Source organism: Salmo salar, chromosome 27, assembly GCF_965601325.2.
Source record: "Salmo salar chromosome 27, fSalSal1, whole genome shotgun sequence".
Taxonomy (NCBI): Eukaryota; Metazoa; Chordata; class Actinopteri; order Salmoniformes; family Salmonidae; genus Salmo; species Salmo salar.
The window spans coordinates 745,520-766,257 of NC_138317.1; positions in this window are offsets into that span (position 1 = coordinate 745,520).

Genomic DNA, 20,738 nt, shown 5'->3' on the forward strand with positions numbered 1-20,738 from the left:
TGTGTGTTGTGTGTGTGTGTGTTGTCTGTGTGTGTGTCTGTGTTGTCGGTGTGTGTGTGTGTGTGTTTTCGGTGTGTGTGTGTGTTGTCGGTGTGTGTGTGTGTGTTGTGTGTGTGTGTGTTGTCGGTGTGTGTGTGTGTGTTGTCGGTGTGTGTGTGTGTGTGTTGTCAGTGTGTGTGTGTGTTGCTGGTGTTTGTGTGTGTGTGTGTTGTCGGTGTGTGTGTGTGTGTTGTCGGTGTGTGTGTGTGTGTGTGTGTGTGTGTTGTCGGTGTGTGTGTGTGTGTTGTCGGTGTGTGTGTGTGTGTTGTCGGTGTGTGTGTGTGTGTGTGTGTTGTCGGTGTGTTTGTGTGTGTGTGTTGTCTTTGTGTGTGAGTGTGTGTTGTCGGTGTGTGTGTGTGTTGTGTGTGTGTGTGTTGTCGGTGTGTGTGTGTGTGTTGTCGGTGTGTGTGTTGTTGGTGTGTGTGTGTGTTGTCGGTGTGTGTGTGTGTATGTGTTGTCGGTGTGTGTGTGTGTTGTGTGTGTGTGTGTGTGTGTGTTGTCGGTGTATGTGTGTGTGTTGTGTGTGTGTGTGTTGTCGGTGTGTGTGTGTGTGTGATGTCGGTGTGTGTGTGTGTTGTCGGTGTGTGTGTGTGTTGTCGGTGTGTGTGTGTGTGTTGTCGGTGTGTGTGTGTGTGTGTGTTGTCGGTGTGTTTGTGTGTGTGTGTGAGTGTGTGTTTGAGTGTGTGTTGTCGGTGTGTGTGTGTGTGTTGTGTGTGTGTGTTGTCGGTGTGTGTGTGTGTTGTCGGTGTGTGTGTGTGTGTGTTGTCGGTGTGTGTGTGTGTGTGTGTTGTCGGTGTGTGTGTGTGTGTGTGTGTGTTGTCGGTGTGTGTGTGTTGTGTGTGTGTGTGTGTTGTCGGTGTGTGTGTGTGTGTGTTGTGTGTGTGTGTGTTGTCGGTGTGTGTGTGTGTGTGTTGTCGGTGTGTGTGTGTGTGTTGTGTGTGTGTGTGTTGTCGGTGTGTGTGTGTGTGTGTGTTGTCGATGTGTGTGTGTGTGTTGTCGGTGTGTGTGTGTGTTGTCGGTGTGTGTGTGTGTGTTGTCGGTGTGTGTGTGTGTGTTGTCGGTGTGTTTGTGTGTGTGTGTTGTCGGTGTGTGTGAGTGTGTGTTGTCGGTGTGTGTGTGTGTGTTGTGTGTGTGTGTGTTGTCGGTGTGTGTGTGTGTTGTCGGTGTGTGTGTGTGTGTGTGTTGTCGGTGTGTGTGTGTGTGTGTGTTGTCGGTGTGTGTGTGTGTATGTTGTCGGTGTGTGTGTGTGTGTTGTGTGTGTGTGTGTGTGTGTGTTGTCGGTGTGTGTGTGTGTGTTGTGTGTGTGTGTGTTGTCGGTGTGTGTGTGTGTGTTGTCGGTGTGTGTGTGTGTGTGTGTTGTCGGTGTGTGTGTTTGTGTGTTGTCGGTGTGTGTGTGTGTGTTGTGTGTGTGTGTGTTGTCGGTGTGTGTGTGTGTGTGTTGTCGGTGTGTGTGTGTGTGTGTTGTCGGTGTGTGTGTGTTGTCGGTGTGTGTGTTGTCGGTGTGTGTGTGTGTGTGTTGTCGATGTGTGTGTGTGTGTTGTCGGTGTGTGTGTGTGTGTGTTGTCAGTGTGTGTGTGTGTGTGTGTGTGTTGTCGGTGTGTGTGTGTGTGTGTGTTGTGTGTGTGTGTGTGTGTGTGTTGTCGGTGTGTGTGTGTTGTCGGTGTGTGTGTGTTGTCGGTGTGTGTGTGTGTGTGTGTGTGTTGTCGGTGTGTGTGTGTGTGTGTTGTCGGTGTGTGTGTGTGTGTGTGTGTTGTCGGTGTGTGTGTTATCGGTGTGTGTGTGTGTGTGTTGTCGGTGTGTGTGTGTGTGTGTGTGTGTGTGTGTTGTCGGTGTGTGTGTGTGTTGTCTGTGTGTGTGTGTGTGTGTGTGTGTTGTCGGTGTGTGTGTGTTGTCGGTGTGTGTGTGTTTATGTGTTGTCGGTGTGTGTGTGTTTGTGTTGTCGGTGTGTGTGTGTTGTCGGTGTGTGTGTGTGTTGTCGGTGTGTGTGTGTGTGTTGTCGGTGTGTGTGTGTGTGGGTGTTGTCGGTGTGTGTGTGTGTGTTGTCGGTTTGTGTGTGTGTGTTGTCGGTGTGTGTGTGTGTGTTGTCGGCGTGTGTGTGTGTGTTGTCAGTGTGTGTGTGTGTCTGTTGTCGGTGTGTGTGTGTTTATGTGTTGTCGGTGTGTGTGTGTGTGTGTGTTGTCGGTGTGTGTGTGTGTGTGTTGTCGGTGTGTGTGTGTGTGTGTGTTGTCGGTTTGTGTGTGTGTGTTGTCGGTGTGTGTGTGTGTGTTGTCGGCGTGTGTGTGTGTGTTGTCAGTGTGTGTGTGTGTCTGTTGTCGGTGTGTGTGTGTTTATGTGTTGTCGGTGTGTGTGTGTGTGTGTGTTGTCGGTGTGTGTGTGTGTGTGTTGTCGGTGTGTGTGTGTGTTGTCGGTGTGTGTGTGTTGTCGGTGTGTCTGTGTGTGTGTTGTCGGTTTGTGTGTGTGTGTGTGTGTGTTGTCGGTGTGTGTGTGTGTGTTGTCGGTGTGTGTGTGTGTTGTCGGTGTGTGTGTGTTGTGTGTGTGTGTGTTGTCGGTGTGTATGTGTGTTGTCGGTGTGTGTGTGTGTGTGTGTGTGTGTTGTCGGTGTGTGTGTGTTGTCGGTGTGTGTGTGTGTGTGTTGTCGGTGTGTGTGTGTGTGTGTGTGTGTGTTGTCAGTGTGTGTGTGTGTGTGTGTGTTGTCGGTGTGTGTGTGTGTGTGTGTTGTCAGTGTGTGTGTGTGTGTGTGTGTTGTCGGTGTGTGTGTGTGTGTTGTGTGTGTGTGTGTTGTCGGTGTGTGTGTGTATGTGTGTTGTCGGTGTGTGTGTGTTGTCGGTGTGTGTGTGTGTGTGTGTGTTGTCGGTGTGTGTGAGTGTGTGTTGTGGGTGTGTGTGTGTGTGTTGTCGGTGTGTGTGTGTTATCGGTGTGTGTGCGTGTGTGTTGTCGGTGTGTGTGTGTGTGTTGTCGGTGTGTGTGTGTGTGTGTTGTCTGTGTGTGTGTGTGTGTGTGTTGTCAGTGTGTGTGTGTGTGTGTTGTCGGTGTGTGTGTGTGTTGTCGGTGTGTGTGTGTGTGTGTTGTCGGTGTGTGTGTGTGTTGTCGGTGTGTGTGTGTGTGTGTGTGTTGTCGGTGTGTGTGTGTGTGTTGTGGGAGTGTGTGTGTGTGTGTGTTGTCGGTGTGTGTGTGTGTTGTGTGTGTGTGTGTTGTCGGTGTGTGTGTGTGTGTGTTGTCGGTGTGTGTGTGTGTGTTGTGTGTGTGTGTGTTGTCGGTGTGTGTGTGTGTTGTCGATGTGTGTGTGTGTGTTGTCGGTGTGTGTGTGTGTTGTCGGTGTGTGTGTGTGTGTTGTCGGTGTGTGTGTGTGTGTTGTCGGTGTGTGTGTGTGTGTGTGTTTTCGGTGTGTTTGTGTGTGTGTGTTGTCGGTGTGTGTGAGTGTGTGTTGTCGGTGTGTGTGTGTGTGTTGTGTGTGTGTGTGTTGTCGGTGTGTGTGTGTGTTGTCGGTGTGTGTGTGTGTGTGTGTTGTCGGTGTGTGTGTGTGTGTGTGTTGTCGGTGTGTGTGTGTGTATGTTGTCGGTGTGTGTGTGTGTGTTGTGTGTGTGTGTGTGTGTGTGTGTGTGTGTTGTCGGTGTGTGTGTGTGTGTTGTGTGTGTGTGTGTTGTCGGTGTGTGTGTGTGTGTTGTCGGTGTGTGTGTGTGTGTGTGTTGTCGGTGTGTGTGTGTGTGTGTTGTCGGTGTGTGTGTGTGTGTTGTGTGTGTGTGTGTTGTCGGTGTGTGTGTGTGTGTGTTGTCGGTGTGTGTGTGTGTGTGTTGTCGGTGTGTGTGTGTTGTCGGTGTGTGTGTTGTCGGTGTGTGTGTGTGTGTGTTGTCGATGTGTGTGTGTGTGTTGTCGGTGTGTGTGTGTGTGTGTTGTCAGTGTGTGTGTGTGTGTGTGTGTTGTCGGTGTGTGTGTGTGTGTGTTGTGTGTGTGTGTGTGTGTTGTCGGTGTGTGTGTGTTGTCGGTGTGTGTGTGTTGTCGGTGTGTGTGTGTGTGTGTGTGTGTTGTCGGTGTGTGTGTGTGTGTGTTGTCGGTGTGTGTGTGTGTGTGTGTGTTGTCGGTGTGTGTGTGTTATCGGTGTGTGTGTGTGTGTGTTGTCGGTGTGTGTGTGTGTGTGTGTGTGTTGTCGGTGTGTGTGTGTGTTGTCTGTGTGTGTGTGTGTGTGTGTGTGTTGTCGGTGTGTGTGTGTTGTCGGTGTGTGTGTGTTTATGTGTTGTCGGTGTGTGTGTGTTTGTGTTGTCGGTGTGTGTGTGTGTGTGTTGTCGGTGTGTGTGTGTGTTGTCGGTGTGTGTGTGTGTGTGTTGTCGGTGTGTGTGTGTGTGGGTGTTGTCGGTGTGTGTGTGTGTGTTGTCGGTTTGTGTGTGTGTGTTGTCGGTGTGTGTGTGTGTGTTGTCGGTGTGTGTGTGTGTGTTGTCAGTGTGTGTGTGTGTGTGTTGTCGGTGTGTGTGTGTTTATGTGTTGTCGGTGTGTGTGTGTGTGTGTTGTCGGTGTGTGTGTGTGTTGTCGGTGTGTGTGTGTGTTGTCGGTGTGTGTGTGTTGTCGGTGTGTCTGTGTGTGTGTTGTCGGTTTGTGTGTGTGTGTGTGTGTGTTGTCGGTGTGTGTGTGTGTGTTGTCGGTGTGTGTGTGTGTGTGTTGTCGGTGTGTGTGTGTTGTGTGTGTGTGTGTTGTCGGTGTGTATGTGTGTTGTCGGTGTGTGTGTGTGTGTGTGTGTTGTCGGTGTGTGTGTGTTGTCGGTGTGTGTGTGTGTGTGTTGTCGGTGTGTGTGTGTGTGTGTGTGTGTGTGTCTTGTCAGTGTGTGTGTGTGTGTGTGTGTTGTCGGTGTGTGTGTGTGTGTTGTGTGTGTGTGTGTTGTCGGTGTGTGTGTGTATGTGTGTTGTCGGTGTGTGTGTGTTGTCGGTGTGTGTGTGTGTGTGTGTGTGTGTTGTCGGTGTGTGTGAGTGTGTGTTGTGGGTGTGTGTGTGTGTGTGTTGTCGGTGTGTGTGTGTTATCGGTGTGTGTGCGTGTGTGTTGTCGGTGTGTGTGTGTGTGTTGTCGGTGTGTGTGTTGTCTGTGTGTGTGTGTGTGTGTGTGTTGTCGGTGTGTGTGTGTTGTCGGTGTGTGTGTGTTTATGTGTTGTCGGTGTGTGTTTGTGTTGTCGGTGTGTGTGTGTGTGTGTTGTCGGTGTGTGTGTGTGTGTGTTGTCGGTGTGTGTGTGTGTGTGTTGTCGGTGTGTGTGTGTGTGTTGTCGGTTTGTGTGTGTGTGTTGTCGGTGTGTGTGTGTGTGTTGTCGGTGTGTGTGTGTGTGTTGTCGGTGTGTGTGTGTGTGTGTTGTCAGTGTGTGTGTGTGTGTGTTGTCGGTGTGTGTGTGTTGTCGGTGTGTGTGTGTGTGTGTTGTCGGTGTGTGTGTGTGTTGTCGGTGTGTGTGTGTGTGTGTGTGTGTTGTCGGTGTGTGTGTGTGTTGTGGGAGTGTGTGTGTGTGTGTGTGTGTTGTCGGTGTGTGTGTGTGTTGTGTGTGTGTGTGTTGTCGGTGTGTGTGTGTGTGTGTTGTCGGTGTGTGTGTGTGTGTTGTGTGTGTGTGTGTTGTCGGTGTGTGTGTGTGTGTGTTGTCGGTGTGTGTGTGTGTGTTGTCGGTGTGTGTGTGTGTTGTCGGTGTGTGTGTGTGTGTTGTCGGTGTGTGTGTGTGTTGTCGGTGTGTGTGTGTGTGTTGTCGGTGTGTTTGTGTGTGTGTGTTGTCGGTGTGTGTGAGTGTGTGTTGTCGGTGTGTGTGTGTGTGTTGTGTGTGTGTGTGTTGTCGGTGTGTGTGTGTGTGTGTTGTCGGTGTGTGTGTGTGTGTGTGTTGTCGGTGTGTGTGTGTGTGTCTTGTCGGTGTGTGTGTGTGTGTTGTGTGTGTGTGTGTGTGTGTGTTGTGTGTGTGTGTGTTGTCGGTGTGTGTGTGTGTGTGTTGTCGGTGTGTGTGTGTGTGTGTGTTGTCGGTGTGTGTGTGTGTGTGTTGTCGGTGTGTGTGTGTGTGTTGTGTGTGTGTGTGTTGTCGGTGTGTGTGTGTGTGTGTTGTCGGTGTGTGTGTGTGTTGTCGGTGTGTGTGTGTGTGTGTTGTCGGTGTGTGTGTGTTGTCGGTGTGTGTGTGTGTGTGTTGTCGATGTGTGTGTGTGTGTTGTCGGTGTGTGTGTGTGTGTGTTGTCAGTGTGTGTGTGTGTGTGTGTTGTCGGTGTGTGTGTGTGTGTTGTGTGTGTGTGTGTGTGTTGTCGGTGTGTGTGTGTGTGTTGTCGGTGTGTGTGTGTTGTCGGTGTGTGTGTGTGTGTGTGTTGTCGGTGTGTGTGTGTGTGTTGTCGGTGTGTGTGTGTGTGTGTTGTCGGTGTGTGTGTGTTATCGGTGTGTGTGTGTGTGTGTTGTCGGTGTGTGTGTGTGTGTGTGTGTGTTGTCGGTGTGTGTGTGTGTTGTCTGTGTGTGTGTGTGTGTGTGTTGTCGGTGTGTGTGTGTTGTGTGTGTGTGTGTGTTTATGTGTTGTCGGTGTGTGTGTGTTTGTGTTGTCGGTGTGTGTGTTTGTGTTGTCGGTGTGTGTGTGTGTGTGTGTTGTCGGTGTGTGTGTGTGTGTTGTCGGTTTGTGTGTGTGTGTTGTCGGTGTGTGTGTGTGTGTTGTCGGTGTGTGTGTGTGTGTTGTCAGTGTGTGTGTGTGTGTGTGTTGTCGGTGTGTGTGTGTTTATGTGTTGTCGGTGTGTGTGTGTGTGTGTTGTCGGTGTGTGTGTGTGTGTGTGTGTTGTCGGTGTGTGTGTGTGTTGTCGGTGTGTGTGTGTTGTCGGTGTGTCTGTGTGTGTGTTGTCGGTTTGTGTGTGTGTGTGTGTGTTGTCGGTGTGTGTGTGTGTGTTGTCGGTGTGTGTGTGTGTGTGTTGTCGGTGTGTGTGTGTTGTGTGTGTGTGTGTTGTCGGTGTGTATGTGTGTTGTCGGTGTGTGTGTGTGTGTGTGTGTTGTCGGTGAGTGTGTGTTGTCGGTGTGTGTGTGTGTGTGTTGTCGGTGTGTGTGTGTGTGTGTGTGTGTGTGTGTGTTGTCAGTGTGTGTGTGTGTGTGTGTGTTGTCGGTGTTTGTGTGTGTGTTGTGTGTGTGTGTGTTGTCGGTGTGTGTGTGTATGTGTGTTGTTGGTGTGTGTGTGTTGTCGGTGTGTGTGTGTGTGTGTTGTCGGTGTGTGTGTGTGTGTGTTGTCGGTGTGTGTGTGTTATCGGTGTGTGTGTGTGTGTGTTGTCGGTGTGTGTGTGTGTGTTGTCGGTGTGTGTGTGTTGTCTGTGTGTGTGTGTGTGTGTTTTGTCGGTGTGTGTGTGTTGTCGGTGTGTGTGTATTTATGTGTTGTCGGTGTGTGTGTGTTTGTGCTGTCGGTGTGTGTGTGTGTGTTGTCGGTGTGTGTGTGTGTGTGTTGTCGGTGTGTGTGTGTGTGTGTTGTCGGTGTGTGTGTGTGTGTGTATGTGTGTTGTCGGTGTGTGTGTGTGTTGTCGGTTTGTGTGTGTGTGTTGTCGGTGTGTGTGTGTGTGTTGTCGGTGTGTGTGTGTGTGTGTTGTCAGTGTGTGTGTGTGTGTGTTGTCGGTGTGTGTGTGTTTATGTGTTGTCGGTGTGTGTGTGTGTGTGTTGTCGGTGTGTGTGTGTGTGTGTGTGTGTGTTGTCGGTGTGTGTGTGTTGTCGGTGTGTGTGTGTTGTCGGTGTGTCTGTGTGTGTGTTGTCGGTTTGTGTGTGTGTGTGTGTGTTGTCGGCGTGTGTGTGTCTGTGTTGTCGGTGTGTGTGTGTGTTGTCGGTGTGTGTGTGTTGTGTGTGTGTGTTTGTTGTCGGTGTGTGTGTGTGTTGTCGGTGTGTGTGTGTGTGTGTGTGTGTGTGTTGTCGGTGTGTGTGTGTTGTCGGTGTGTGTGTGTGTGTGTGTGTTGTCGGTGTGTGTGTGTGTGTTGTCGATGTGTGTGAGTGTGTGTTGTCGGTCTGTGTGTGTGTGTTGTATGTGTGTGTGTTGTCGGTGTGTGTGTGTGTTGTCGGTGTGTGTGTGTGTGTTGTCGGTGTGTGTGTGTGTGTGTGTGTGTGTTGTCGGTGTGTGTGTGTGTGTGTTGTGTGTGTGTGTGTGTTGTCGGTGTGTGTGTGCGTGTGTTGTCGGTGTGTGTGTGTTTGTTGTCGGTGTGTGTGTGTGTGTGTGTTGTCGGTGTGTGTGTGTGTGTTGTCGGTGTGTGTGTGTGTGTGTTGTCGGTGTGTGTGTGTGTTGTCGGTGTGTGTGTGTGTGTTGTGTGTGTGTGTGTTGTCGGTGTGTGTGTGTGTGTTGTCGGTGTGTGTGTGTGTGTGTTGTCAGTGTGTGTGTGTGTTGCTGGTGTTTGTGTGTGTGTGTGTTGTCGGTGTGTGTGTGTGTGTTGTCGGTGTGTGTGTGTGTGTGTGTGTGTTGTCGGTGTGTGTGTGTGTGTTGTCGGTGTGTGTGTGTGTGTTGTCGGTGTGTGTGTGTGTGTGTGTGGTCGGTGTGTTTGTGTGTGTGTGTTTTCTTTGTGTGTGAGTGTGTGTTGTCGGTGTGTGTGTGTGTTGTGTGTGTGTGTGTTGTCGGTGTGTGTGTGTGTGTGTTGTCGGTGTGTGTGTGTGTGTGTTGTTGGTGTGTGTGTGTGTTGTCGGTGTGTGTGTGTTGTGTGTGTGTGTGTGTGTGTGTTGTCGGTGTGTGTGTGTGTGTTGTGTGTGTGTGTGTTGTCGGTGTGTGTGTGTGTGATGTCGGTGTGTGTGTGTGTTGTCGGTGTGTGTGTGTGTTGTCGGTGTGTGTGTGTGTGTTGTCGATGTGTGTGTGTGTGTTGTCGGTGTGTGTGTGTGTGTGTGTTGTCGGTGTGTTTGTGTGTGTGTGTGAGTGTGTGTGTGAGTGTGTGTTGTCGGTGTGTGTGTGTGTGTTGTGTGTGTGTGTGTTGTCGGTGTGTGTGTGTGTTGTCCGAGTGTGTGTGTGTGTGTGTTGTCGGTGTGTGTGTGTGTGTGTTGTCGGTGTGTGTGAGTGTGTGTTGTCGGTGTGTGTGTGTGTGTGTTGTGTGTGTGTGTGTTGTCGGTGTGTGTGTGTGTTGTCGGTGTGTGTGTGTGTGTTGTCGGTGTGTGTGTGTGTGTGTGTTGTCGGTGTGTGTGTGTGTGTTGTCGGTGTGTGTGTGTGTGTTGTGTGTGTGTGTGTGTTGTCGGTGTGTGTGTGTGTGTTGTGTGTGTGTGTGTTGTCGGTGTGTGTGTGTGTTGTCGGTGTGTGTGTGTGTGTGTTGTCGGTGTGTGTGTGTGTGTGTGTGTGTTGTCGGTGTGTGTGTGTGTGTTGTCGGTGTGTGTGTGTGTGTTGTCGGTGTGTGTGTGTGTGTGTGTTGTCGGTGTGTTTGTGTGTGTGTTGTCGGTGTGTATGTGTGTGTGTGTTGTCTTTGTGTGTGAGTGTGTGCTGTTGGTGTGTGTGTGTGTGTTGTCGGTGTGTGTGTGTGTGTTGTCGGTGTGTGTGTGTATGTGTGTTGTCGGTGTGTTTGTGTGTGTGTTGTCGGTGTGTTTGTGTGTGTGTTGCTGGTGTTTGTGTGTGTGTGTGTTGTCGGTGTGTGTGTGTGTGTGTTGTCGGTGTGTGTGTGTGTGTGTGTTGTCGGTGTGTGTGTGTGTGTTGTCGGTGTGTGTGTGTGTGTGTGTGTTGTCGGTGTGTTTGTGTGTGTGTGTTGTCTTTGTGTGTGAGTGTGTGCTGTCGGTGTGTGTGTGTGTTGTGTGTGTGTGTTGTCGGTGTGTGTGTGTGTGTTGTCGGTGTGTGTGTGTGTGTTGTCGGTGTGTGTGTGTGTTGTCGGTGTGTGTGTGTATGTTGTCGGTGTGTGTGTGTGTGTTGTCGGTGTGTGTATGTGTGTATGTTGTCGGTGTGTTTGTGTGTGTGTGTTGTCGGTGTGTGTGAGTGTGTGTTGTCGGTGTGTGTGTGTGTGTTGTGTGTGTGTGTGTTGTCGGTGTGTGTGTGTGTGTTGTCGGTGTGTGTGTGTGTGTGTGTTGTCGGTGTGTGTGTGTGTGTTGTCGGTGTGTGTGTGTTGTGTGTGTGTGTGTGTGTGTGTGTGTGTGTGTGTTGTCGGTGTGTGTGTGTGTGTTGTGTGTGTGTGTGTTGTCTGTGTGTGTGTGTGTGTTGTCGGTGTGTGTGTGTTGTCGGTGTGTGTGTGTGTTGTCGGTGTGTGTGTGTGTTGTCGGTGTGTGTGTGTGTGTTGTGTGTGTGTGTGTTGTCGGTGTGTGTGTGTGTGTTGTCGTGTGTGTGTGTGTGTGTGTTGTCAGTGTGTGTGTGTGTTGCTGGTGTTTGTGTGTGTGTGTGTTGTCGGTGTGTGTGTGTGTGTTGTCGGTGTGTGTGTGTGTGTGTGTGTGTGTGTGTTTTGTCGGTGTGTGTGTGTGTGTTGTCGGTGTGTGTGTGTGTTGTCGGTGTGTGTGTGTGTGTGTGTGTGTTGTCGGTGTGTTTGTGTGTGTGTGTTGTCTTTGTGTGTGAGTGTGTGTTGTCGGTGTGTGTGTGTGTTGTGTGTGTGTGTGTTGTCGGTGTGTGTGTGTGTTGTCGGTGTGTGTGTTGTTGGTGTGTGTGTGTGTGTTGTCGGTGTGTGTGTATGTGTTGTCGGTGTGTGTGTGTGTTGTGTGTGTGTGTGTGTTGTCGGTGTGTGTGTGTGTGTTGTGTGTGTGTGTGTTGTTGGTGTGTGTGTGTGTGTGATGTCGGTGTGTGTGTGTGTTGTCGGTGTGTGTGTGTGTTGTCGGTGTGTGTGTGTGTTTTGTCGGTGTGTGTGTGTGTGTGTGTTGTCGGTGTGTTTGTGTGTGTGTGTGAGTGTGTGTGTGAGTGTGTGTTGTCGGTGTGTGTGTGTGTTGTGTGTGTGTGTTGTCGGTATGTGTGTGTGTTGTCGGTGTGTGTGTGTGTGTGTGTTGTCGGTGTGTGTGTGTGTGTGTGTTGTCGGTGTGTGTGTGTGTGTGTGTGTGTTGTCGGTGTGTGTGTGTTGTGTGTGTGTGTGTGTGTTGTCGGTGTGTGTGTGTGTGTTGTGTGTGTGTGTGTTGTCGGTGTGTGTGTGTGTGTGTTGTCGGTGTGTGTGTGTGTGTTGTGTGTGTGTGTGTTGTCGGTGTGTGTGTGTGTTGTCGGTGTGTGTGTGTGTGTTGTCGGTGTGTGTGTGTGTGTTGTCGGTGTGTGTGTGTGTGTGTGTTGTCGGTGTGTTTGTGTGTGTGTGTTGTCGGTGTGTGTGAGTGTGTGTTGTCGGTGTGTGTGTGTGTGTTGTGTGTGTGTGTGTTGTCGGTGTGTGTGTGTGTTGTCGGTGTGTGTGTGTGTGTGTGTGTTGTCGGTGTGTGTGTGTGTATGTTGTCGGTGTGTGTGTGTGTGTTGTGTGTGTGTGTGTGTGTGTGTGTGTGTTTTCGGTGTGTGTGTGTGTGTTGTGTGTGTGTGTGTTGTCGGTGTGTGTGTGTGTGTTGTCGGTGTGTGTGTGTGTGTGTGTTGTCGGTGTGTGTGTGTGTGTGTTGTCGGTGTGTGTGTGTGTGTTGTGTGTGTGTGTGTTGTTTGTGTGTGTGTGTGTGTGTTGTCGGTGTGTGTGTGTGTGTGTTGTCGGTGTGTGTGTGTTGTCGGTGTGTGTGTGTTGTCGGTGTGTGTGTGTGTGTTGTCGATGTGTGTGTGTGTGTTGTCGGTGTGTGTGTGTGTGTTGTCAGTGTGTGTGTGTGTGTGTGTGTTGTCGGTGTGTGTGTGTGTGTGTTGTGTGTGTGTGTGTGTTGTCGGTGTGTGTGTGTTGTCGGTGTTTGTGTGTTGTCGGTGTGTGTGTGTGTGTGTGTGTGTGTGTTGTCGGTGTGTGTGTGTGTGTGTTGTCGGTGTGTGTGTGTGTGTGTTGTCGTTGTGTGTGTGTTATCGGTGTGTGTGTGTGTGTGTTGTCAGTGTGTGTGTGTGTGTGTGTGTGTGTGTTGTCGGTGTGTGTGTGTGTTGTCTGTGTGTGTGTGTGTGTGTGTGTGTTGTCGGTGTGTGTGTGTTGTCGGTGTGTGTGTGTTTATGTGTTGTCGGTGTGTGTGTGTTTGTGTTGTCGGTGTGTGTGTGTGTGTGTGTTGTCGGTGTGTGTGTGTGTTGTCGGTGTGTGTGTGTGTGTTGTCGGTGTGTGTGTGTGTGGGTGTTGTCGGTGTGTGTGTGTGTGTTGTCGGTTTGTGTGTGTGTGTTGTCGGTGTGTGTGTGTGTGTTGTCGGTGTGTGTGTGTGTGTTGTCAGTGTGTGTGTGTGTGTTGTCGGTGTGTGTGTGTTGTCGGTGTGTCTGTGTGTGTGTTGTCGGTTTGTGTGTGTGTGTGTGTGTTGTCGGCGTGTGTGTGTCTGTGTTGTCGGTGTGTGTGTGTGTTGTCGGTGTGTGTGTGTTGTGTGTGTGTGTTTGTTGTCGGTGTGTGTGTGTGTTGTCGGTGTGTGTGTGTGTGTGTGTGTGTGTGTTGTCGGTGTGTGTGTGTTGTCGGTGTGTGTGTGTGTGTGTGTTGTCGGTGTGTGTGTGTGTGTTGTCGATGTGTGTGAGTGTGTGTTGTCGGTCTGTGTGTGTGTGTTGTATGTGTGTGTGTTGTCGGTGTGTGTGTGTGTTGTCGGTGTGTGTGTGTGTGTTGTCGGTGTGTGTGTGTGTGTGTGTGTTGTCGGTGTGTGTGTGTGTGTGTGTGTTGTGTGTGTGTGTGTTGTCGGTGTGTGTGTGCGTGTGTTGTCGGTGTGTGTGTGTTTGTTGTCGGTGTGTGTGTGTGTGTGTGTTGTCGGTGTGTGTGTGTGTGTTGTCGGTGTGTGTGTGTGTGTGTTGTCGGTGTGTGTGTGTGTTGTCGGTGTGTGTGTGTGTGTTGTGTGTGTGTGTGTTGTCGGTGTGTGTGTGTGTGTTGTCGGTGTGTGTGTGTGTGTGTTGTCAGTGTGTGTGTGTGTTGCTGGTGTTTGTGTGTGTGTGTGTTGTCGGTGTGTGTGTGTGTGTTGTCGGTGTGTGTGTGTGTGTGTGTGTGTGTTGTCGGTGTGTGTGTGTGTGTTGTCGGTGTGTGTGTGTGTGTTGTCGGTGTGTGTGTGTGTGTGTGTGGTCGGTGTGTTTGTGTGTGTGTGTTTTCTTTGTGTGTGAGTGTGTGTTGTCGGTGTGTGTGTGTGTTGTGTGTGTGTGTGTTGTCGGTGTGTGTGTGTGTGTGTTGTCGGTGTGTGTGTGTGTGTGTGTGTTGTTGGTGTGTGTGTGTGTTGTCGGTGTGTGTGTGTTGTGTGTGTGTGTGTGTGTGTGTTGTCGGTGTGTGTGTGTGTGTTGTGTGTGTGTGTGTTGTCGGTGTGTGTGTGTGTGATGTCGGTGTGTGTGTGTGTTGTCGGTGTGTGTGTGTGTTGTCGGTGTGTGTGTGTGTGTTGTCTATGTGTGTGTGTGTTGTCGGTGTGTGTGTGTGTGTGTGTTGTCGGTGTGTTTGTGTGTGTGTGTGAGTGTGTGTGTGAGTGTGTGTTGTCGGTGTGTGTGTGTGTGTTGTGTGTGTGTGTGTTGTCGGTGTGTGTGTTGTCCGAGTGTGTGTGTGTGTGTGTTGTCGGTGTGTGTGTGTGTGTGTTGTCGGTGTGTGTGAGTGTGTGTTGTCGGTGTGTGTGTGTGTGTTGTGTGTGTGTGTGTTGTCGGTGTGTGTGTGTGTTGTCGGTGTGTGTGTGTGTGTTGTCGGTGTGTGTGTGTGTGTGTGTGTTGTCGGTGTGTGTGTGTGTGTTGTCGGTGTGTGTGTGTGTGTTGTGTGTGTGTGTGTGTTGTCGGTGTGTGTGTGTGTGTTGTGTGTGTGTGTGTTGTCGGGGTGTGTGTGTGTGTTGTCGGTGTGTGTGTGTGTGTGTTGTCGGTGTGTGTGTGTGTGTGTGTGTGTTGTCGGTGTGTGTGTGTGTGTTGTCGGTGTGTGTGTGTGTGTTGTCGGTGTGTGTGTGTGTGTGTGTTGTCGGTGTGTTTGTGTGTGTGTTGTCGGTGTGTATGTGTGTGTGTGTTGTCTTTGTGTGTGAGTGTGTGCTGTCGGTGTGTGTGTGTGTGTTGTCGGTGTGTGTGTGTGTGTTGTCGGTGTGTGTGTGTATGTGTGTTGTCGGTGTGTTTGTGTGTGTGTTGTCGGTGTGTTTGTGTGTGTGTTGCTGGTGTTTGTGTGTGTGTGTGTTGTCGGTGTGTGTGTGTGTGTGTTGTCGGTGTGTGTGTGTGTGTGTGTGTGTTGTCGGTGTGTGTGTGTGTGTTGTCGGTGTGTGTGTGTGTGTGTGTTGTCGGTGTGTTTGTGTGTGTGTGTTGTCTTTGTGTGTGAGTGTGTGCTGTCGGTGTGTGTGTGTGTTGTGTGTGTGTGTGTTGTCGGTGTGTGTGTGTGTGTTGTCGGTGTGTGTGTGTGTGTTGTCGGTGTGTGTGTGTGTTGTCGGTGTGTGTGTGTATGTTGTCGGTGTGTGTGTGTGTGTTGTCGGTGTGTGTATGTGTGTATGTTGTCGGTGTGTTTGTGTGTGTGTGTTGTCGGTGTGTGTGAGTGTGTGTTGTCGGTGTGTGTGTGTGTGTTGTGTGTGTGTGTGTTGTCGGTGTGTGTGTGTGTGTTGTCGGTGTGTGTGTGTGTGTGTGTTGTCGGTGTGTGTGTGTGTGTGTGTGTGTTGTCGGTGTGTGTGTGTTGTGTGTGTGTGTGTGTGTGTGTGTGTGTGTGTGTTGTCGGTGTGTGTGTGTGTGTTGTGTGTGTGTGTGTTGTCTGTGTGTGTGTGTGTGTTGTCGGTGTGTGTGTGTGTGTGTGTGTGTTGTCGGTGTGTGTGTGTGTTGTCGGTGTGTGTGTGTGTGTTGTGTGTGTGTGTGTTGTCGGTGTGTGTGTGTGTGTTGTCGTGTGTGTGTGTGTGTGTTGTCAGTGTGTGTGTGTGTTGCTGGTGTTTGTGTGTGTGTGTGTTGTCGGTGTGTGTGTGTGTGTTGTCGGTGTGTGTGTGTGTGTGTGTGTGTGTGTGTGTTTTGTCGGTGTGTGTGTGTGTGTTGTCGGTGTGTGTGTGTGTTGTCGGTGTGTGTGTGTGTGTGTGTGTGTGTTGTCGGTGTGTTTGTGTGTGTGTGTTGTCTTTGTGTGTGAGTGTGTGTTGTCGGTGTGTGTGTGTGTTGTGTGTGTGTGTGTTGTCGGTGTGTGTGTTGTCGGTGTGTGTGTTGTTGGTGTGTGTGTGTGTGTTGTCGGTGTGTGTGTATGTGTTGTCGGTGTGTGTGTGTGTTGTGTGTGTGTGTGTGTGTGTGTTGTCGGTGTGTGTGTGTGTGTTGTGTGTGTGTGTGTTGTCGGTGTGTGTGTGTGTGTGATGTCGGTGTGTGTGTGTGTTGTCGGTGTGTGTGTGTGTTGTCGGTGTGTGTGTGTGTGTTGTCGGTGTGTGTGTGTGTGTGTGTTGTCGGTGTGTTTGTGTGTGTGTGTGAGTGTGTGTGTGAGTGTGTGTTGTCGGTGTGTGTGTGTGTTGTGTGTGTGTGTTGTCGGTATGTGTGTGTGTTGTCGGTGTGTGTGTGTGTGTGTGTTGTCGGTGTGTGTGTGTGTGTGTGTTGTCGGTGTGTGTGTGTGTGTGTGTGTGTTGTCGGTGTGTGTGTGTTGTGTGTGTGTGTGTGTGTGTTGTCGGTGTGTGTGTGTGTGTTGTGTGTGTGTGTGTTGTCGGTGTGTGTGTGTGTGTTGTCGGTGTGTGTGTGTGTGTTGTGTGTGTGTGTGTTGTCGGTGTGTGTGTGTGTTGTCGGTGTGTGTGTGTGTGTTGTCGGTGTGTGTGTGTGTGTTGTCGGTGTGTGTGTGTGTGTGTGTTGTCGGTGTGTTTGTGTGTGTGTGTTGTCGGTGTGTGTGAGTGTGTGTTGTCGGTGTGTGTGTGTGTGTTGTGTGTGTGTGTGTTGTCGGTGTGTGTGTGTGTTGTCGGTGTGTGTGTGTGTGTGTGTGTTGTCGGTGTGTGTGTGTGTATGTTGTCGGTGTGTGTGTGTGTGTTGTGTGTGTGTGTGTGTGTGTGTGTGTGTTTTCGGTGTGTGTGTGTGTGTTGTGTGTGTGTGTGTTGTCGGTGTGTGTGTGTGTGTTGTCGGTGTGTGTGTGTGTGTGTGTTGTCGGTGTGTGTGTGTGTGTGTTGTCGGTGTGTGTGTGTGTGTTGTGTGTGTGTGTGTTGTTTGTGTGTGTGTGTGTGTTGTCGGTGTGTGTGTGTGTGTGTTGTCGGTGTGTGTGTGTTGTCGGTGTGTGTGTGTTGTCGGTGTGTGTGTGTGTGTTGTCGATGTGTGTGTGTGTGTTGTCGGTGTGTGTGTGTGTGTTGTCAGTGTGTGTGTGTGTGTGTGTGTTGTCGGTGTGTGTGTGTGTGTGTTGTGTGTGTGTGTGTGTTGTCGGTGTGTGTGTGTTGTCGGTGTTTGTGTGTTGTCGGTGTGTGTGTGTGTGTGTGTGTGTGTGTGTGTTGTCGGTGTGTGTGTGTGTGTGTTGTCGGTGTGTGTGTGTGTGTGTTGTCGTTGTGTGTGTGTTATCGGTGTGTGTGTGTGTGTGTTGTCAGTGTGTGTGTGTGTGTGTGTGTGTGTGTTGTCGGTGTGTGTGTGTGTTGTCTGTGTGTGTGTGTGTGTGTGTGTGTTGTCGGTGTGTGTGTGTTGTCGGTGTGTGTGTGTTTATGTGTTGTCGGTGTGTGTGTGTTTGTGTTGTCGGTGTGTGTGTGTGTGTGTGTTGTCGGTGTGTGTGTGTGTTGTCGGTGTGTGTGTGTGTGTTGTCGGTGTGTGTGTGTGTGGGTGTTGTCGGTGTGTGTGTGTGTGTTGTCGGTTTGTGTGTGTGTGTTGTCGGTGTGTGTGTGTGTGTTGTCGGTGTGTGTGTGTGTGTTGTCAGTGTGTGTGTGTGTGTGTTGTCGGTGTGTGTGTGTTTATGTGTTGTCGGTGTGTGTGTGTGTGTGTTGTCGGTGTGTGTGTGTGTGTGTGTGTTGTCGGTGTGTGTGTGTGTTGTCGGTGTGTGTGTGTTGTCGGTGTGTCTGTGTGTGTGTTGTCGGTTTGTGTGTGTGTGTTGTCGGTGTGTGTGTGTGTGTGTGTGTTGTCGGTGTGTGTGTGTGTGTGTTGTCGGTGTGTGTGTGTGTGTGTGTTGTCGGTGTGTGTGTGTTATCGGTGTGTGTGTGTGTGTGTTGTCGGTGTGTGTGTGTGTGTTGTCGGTGTGTGTGTGTTGTCTGTGTGTGTGTGTGTTTTGTCGGTGTGTGTGTGTTGTCGGTGTGTGTGTATTTATGTGTTGTCGGTGTGTGTGTGTTTGTGCTGTCGGTGTGTGTGTGTGTTGTCGGTGTGTGTGTGTGTGTGTTGTCGGTGTGTGTGTGTGTGTGTTGTCGGTGTGTGTGTGTGTGTGTGTGTATGTGTGTTGTCGGTGTGTGTGTTGTCGGTTTGTGTGTGTGTGTTGTCGGTGTGTGTGTGTGTGTTGTCGGTGTGTGTGTGTGTGTGTTGTCAGTGTGTGTGTGTGTGTGTTGTCGCCGTGTGGGTGTGTTTATGTGTTGTCGGTGTGTGTGTGTGTGTGTTGTCGGTGTGTGTGTGTGTGTGTGTGTGTGTTGTCGGTGTGTGTGTGTTGTCGGTGTGTGTGTGTTGTCGGTGTGTCTGTGTGTGTGTTGTCGGTTTGTTTGTGTGTGTGTGTGTTGTCGGCGTGTGTGTGTCTGTGTTGTCGGTGTGTGTGTGTGTTGTCGGTGTGTGTGTGTTGTGTGTGTGTGTTTGTTGTCGGTGTGTGTGTGTGTTGTCGGTGTGTGTGTGTGTGTGTGTGTGTGTGTTGTCGGTGTGTGTGTGTTGTCGGTGTGTGTGTGTGTGTGTTGTCGGTGTGTGTGTGTGTGTTGTCGATGTGTGTGAGTGTGTGTTGTCGGTCTGTGTGTGTGTGTTGTATGTGTGTGTGTTGTCGGTGTGTGTGTGTGTTGTCGGTGTGTGTGTGTGTGTTGTCGGTGTGTGTGTGTGTGTGTGTGTGTGTTGTGTGTGTGTGTGTTGTCGGTGTGTGTGTGCGTGTGTTGTCGGTGTGTGTGTGTTTGTTGTCGGTGTGTGTGTGTGTGTGTGTTGTCGGTGTGTGTGTGTGTGTTGTCGGTGTGTGTGTGTGTGTGTTGTCGGTGTGTGTGTGTGTTGTCGGTGTGTGTGTGTGTGTTGTGTGTGTGTGTGTTGTCGGTGTGTGTGTGTGTGTTGTCGGTGTGTGTGTGTGTGTGTTGTCAGTGTGTGTGTGTGTTGCTGGTGTTTGTGTGTGTGTGTGTTGTCGGTGTGTGTGTGTGTGTTGTCGGTGTGTGTGTGTGTGTGTGTGTGTGTTGTCGGTGTGTGTGTGTGTGTTGTCGGTGTGTGTGTGTGTGTTGTCGGTGTGTGTGTGTGTGTGTGTGGTCGGTGTGTTTGTGTGTGTTGTCGGTGTGTGTGTGTGTGTGTTGTCGGTGTGTGTGTGTTGTGTGTGTGTGTGTTGTCGGTGTGTATGTGTGTTGTCGGTGTGTGTGTGTGTGTGTGTGTTGTCGGTGAGTGTGTGTTGTCGGTGTGTGTGTGTGTGTGTTGTCGGTGTGTGTGTGTGTGTGTGTGTGTGTGTGTTGTCAGTGTGTGTGTGTGTGTGTGTGTTGTCGGTGTTTGTGTGTGTGTTGTGTGTGTGTGTGTTGTCGGTGTGTGTGTGTATGTGTGTTGTTGGTGTGTGTGTGTTGTCGGTGTGTGTGTGTGTGTGTGTGTTGTCGGTGTGTGTGTGTGTGTGTTGTCGGTGTGTGTGTGTGTGTGTGTTGTCGGTGTGTGTGTGTTATCGGTGTGTGTGTGTGTGTGTTGTCGGTGTGTGTGTGTGTGTTGTCGGTGTGTGTGTGTTGTCTGTGTGTGTGTGTGTGTGTTTTGTCGGTGTGTGTGTGTTGTCGGTGTGTGTGTATTTATGTGTTGTCGGTGTGTGTGTGTTTGTGCTGTCGGTGTGTGTGTGTGTTGTCGGTGTGTGTGTGTGTGTGTTGTCGGTGTGTGTGTGTGTGTGTTGTCGGTGTGTGTGTGTGTGTGTGTGTATGTGTGTTGTCGGTGTGTGTGTGTGTTGTCGGTTTGTGTGTGTGTGTTGTCGGTGTGTGTGTGTGTGTTGTCGGTGTGTGTGTGTGTGTGTTGTCAGTGTGTGTGTGTGTGTGTTGTCGGTGTGTGTGTGTTTATGTGTTGTCGGTGTGTGTGTGTGTGTGTTGTCGGTGTGTGTGTGTGTGTGTGTGTGTGTTGTCGGTGTGTGTGTGTTGTCGGTGTGTGTGTGTTGTCGGTGTGTCTGTGTGTGTGTTGTCGGTTTGTGTGTGTGTGTGTGTGTTGTCGGCGTGTGTGTGTCTGTGTTGTCGGTGTGTGTGTGTGTTGTCGGTGTGTGTGTGTTGTGTGTGTGTGTTTGTTGTCGGTGTGTGTGTGTGTTGTCGGTGTGTGTGTGTGTGTGTGTGTGTGTGTGTTGTCGGTGTGTGTGTGTTGTCGGTGTGTGTGTGTGTTGTCGGTGTGTGTGTGTTGTCGGTGTGTGTGTGTGTGTGTGTTGTCGGTGTGTGTGTGTGTGTTGTCGATGTGTGTGAGTGTGTGTTGTCGGTCTGTGTGTGTGTGTTGTATGTGTGTGTGTTGTCGGTGTGTGTGTGTGTTGTCGGTGTGTGTGTGTGTGTTGTCGGTGTGTGTGTGTGTGTGTGTGTGTGTTGTCGGTGTGTGTGTGTGTGTGTTGTGTGTGTGTGTGTTGTCGGTGTGTGTGTGCGTGTGTTGTCGGTGTGTGTGTGTTTGTTGTCGGTGTGTGTGTGTGTGTGTGTTGTCGGTGTGTGTGTGTGTGTTGTCGGTGTGTGTGTGTGTGTGTTGTCGGTGTGTGTGTGTGTTGTCGGTGTGTGTGTGTGTGTTGTGTGTGTGTGTGTTGTCGGTGTGTGTGTGTGTGTTGTCGGTGTGTGTGTGTGTGTGTTGTCAGTGTGTGTGTGTGTTGCTGGTGTTTGTGTGTGTGTGTGTTGTCGGTGTGTGTGTGTGTGTTGTCGGTGTGTGTGTGTGTGTGGTGTGTGTGTGTTGTCGGTGTGTGTGTGTGTGTTGTCGGTGTGTGAGTGTGTGTTGTCGGTGTGTGTGTGTGTGTGTGTGGTCGGTGTGTTTGTGTGTGTGTGTTTTCTTTGTGTGTGAGTGTGTGTTGTCGGTGTGTGTGTGTGTTGTGTGTGTGTGTGTTGTCGGTGTGTGTGTGTGTGTGTTGTCGGTGTGTGTGTGTGTGTGTTGTTGGTGTGTGTGTGTGTTGTCGGTGTGTGTGTGTTGTGTGTGTGTGTGTGTGTGTGTTGTCGGTGTGTGTGTGTGTGTTGTGTGTGTGTGTGTTGTCGGTGTGTGTGTGTGTGATGTCGGTGTGTGTGTGTGTTGTCGGTGTGTGTGTGTGTTGTCGGTGTGTGTGTGTGTGTTGTCGATGTGTGTGTGTGTGTTGTCGGTGTGTGTGTGTGTGTGTGTTGTCGGTGTGTTTGTGTGTGTGTGTGAGTGTGTGTGTGAGTGTGTGTTGTCGGTGTGTGTGTGTGTGTTGTGTGTGTGTGTGTTGTCGGTGTGTGTGTGTGTTGTCCGAGTGTGTGTGTGTGTGTGTTGTCGGTGTGTGTGTGTGTGTGTTGTCGGTGTGTGTGAGTGTGTGTTGTCGGTGTGTGTGTGTGTGTTGTGTGTGTGTGTGTGTTGTCGGTGTGTGTGTGTGTGTTGTCGGTGTGTGTGTGTGTGTGTTGTCAGTGTGTGTGTGTGTTGCTGGTGTTTGTGTGTGTGTGTGTTGTCGGTGTGTGTGTGTGTGTTGTCGGTGTGTGTGTGTGTGTGTGTGTGTGTTGTCGGTGTGTGTGTGTGTGTTGTCGGTGTGTGTGTGTGTGTTGTCGGTGTGTGTGTGTGTGTGTGTGGTCGGTGTGTTTGTGTGTGTTGTCGGTGTGTGTGTGTGTGTGTTGTCGGTGTGTGTGTGTTG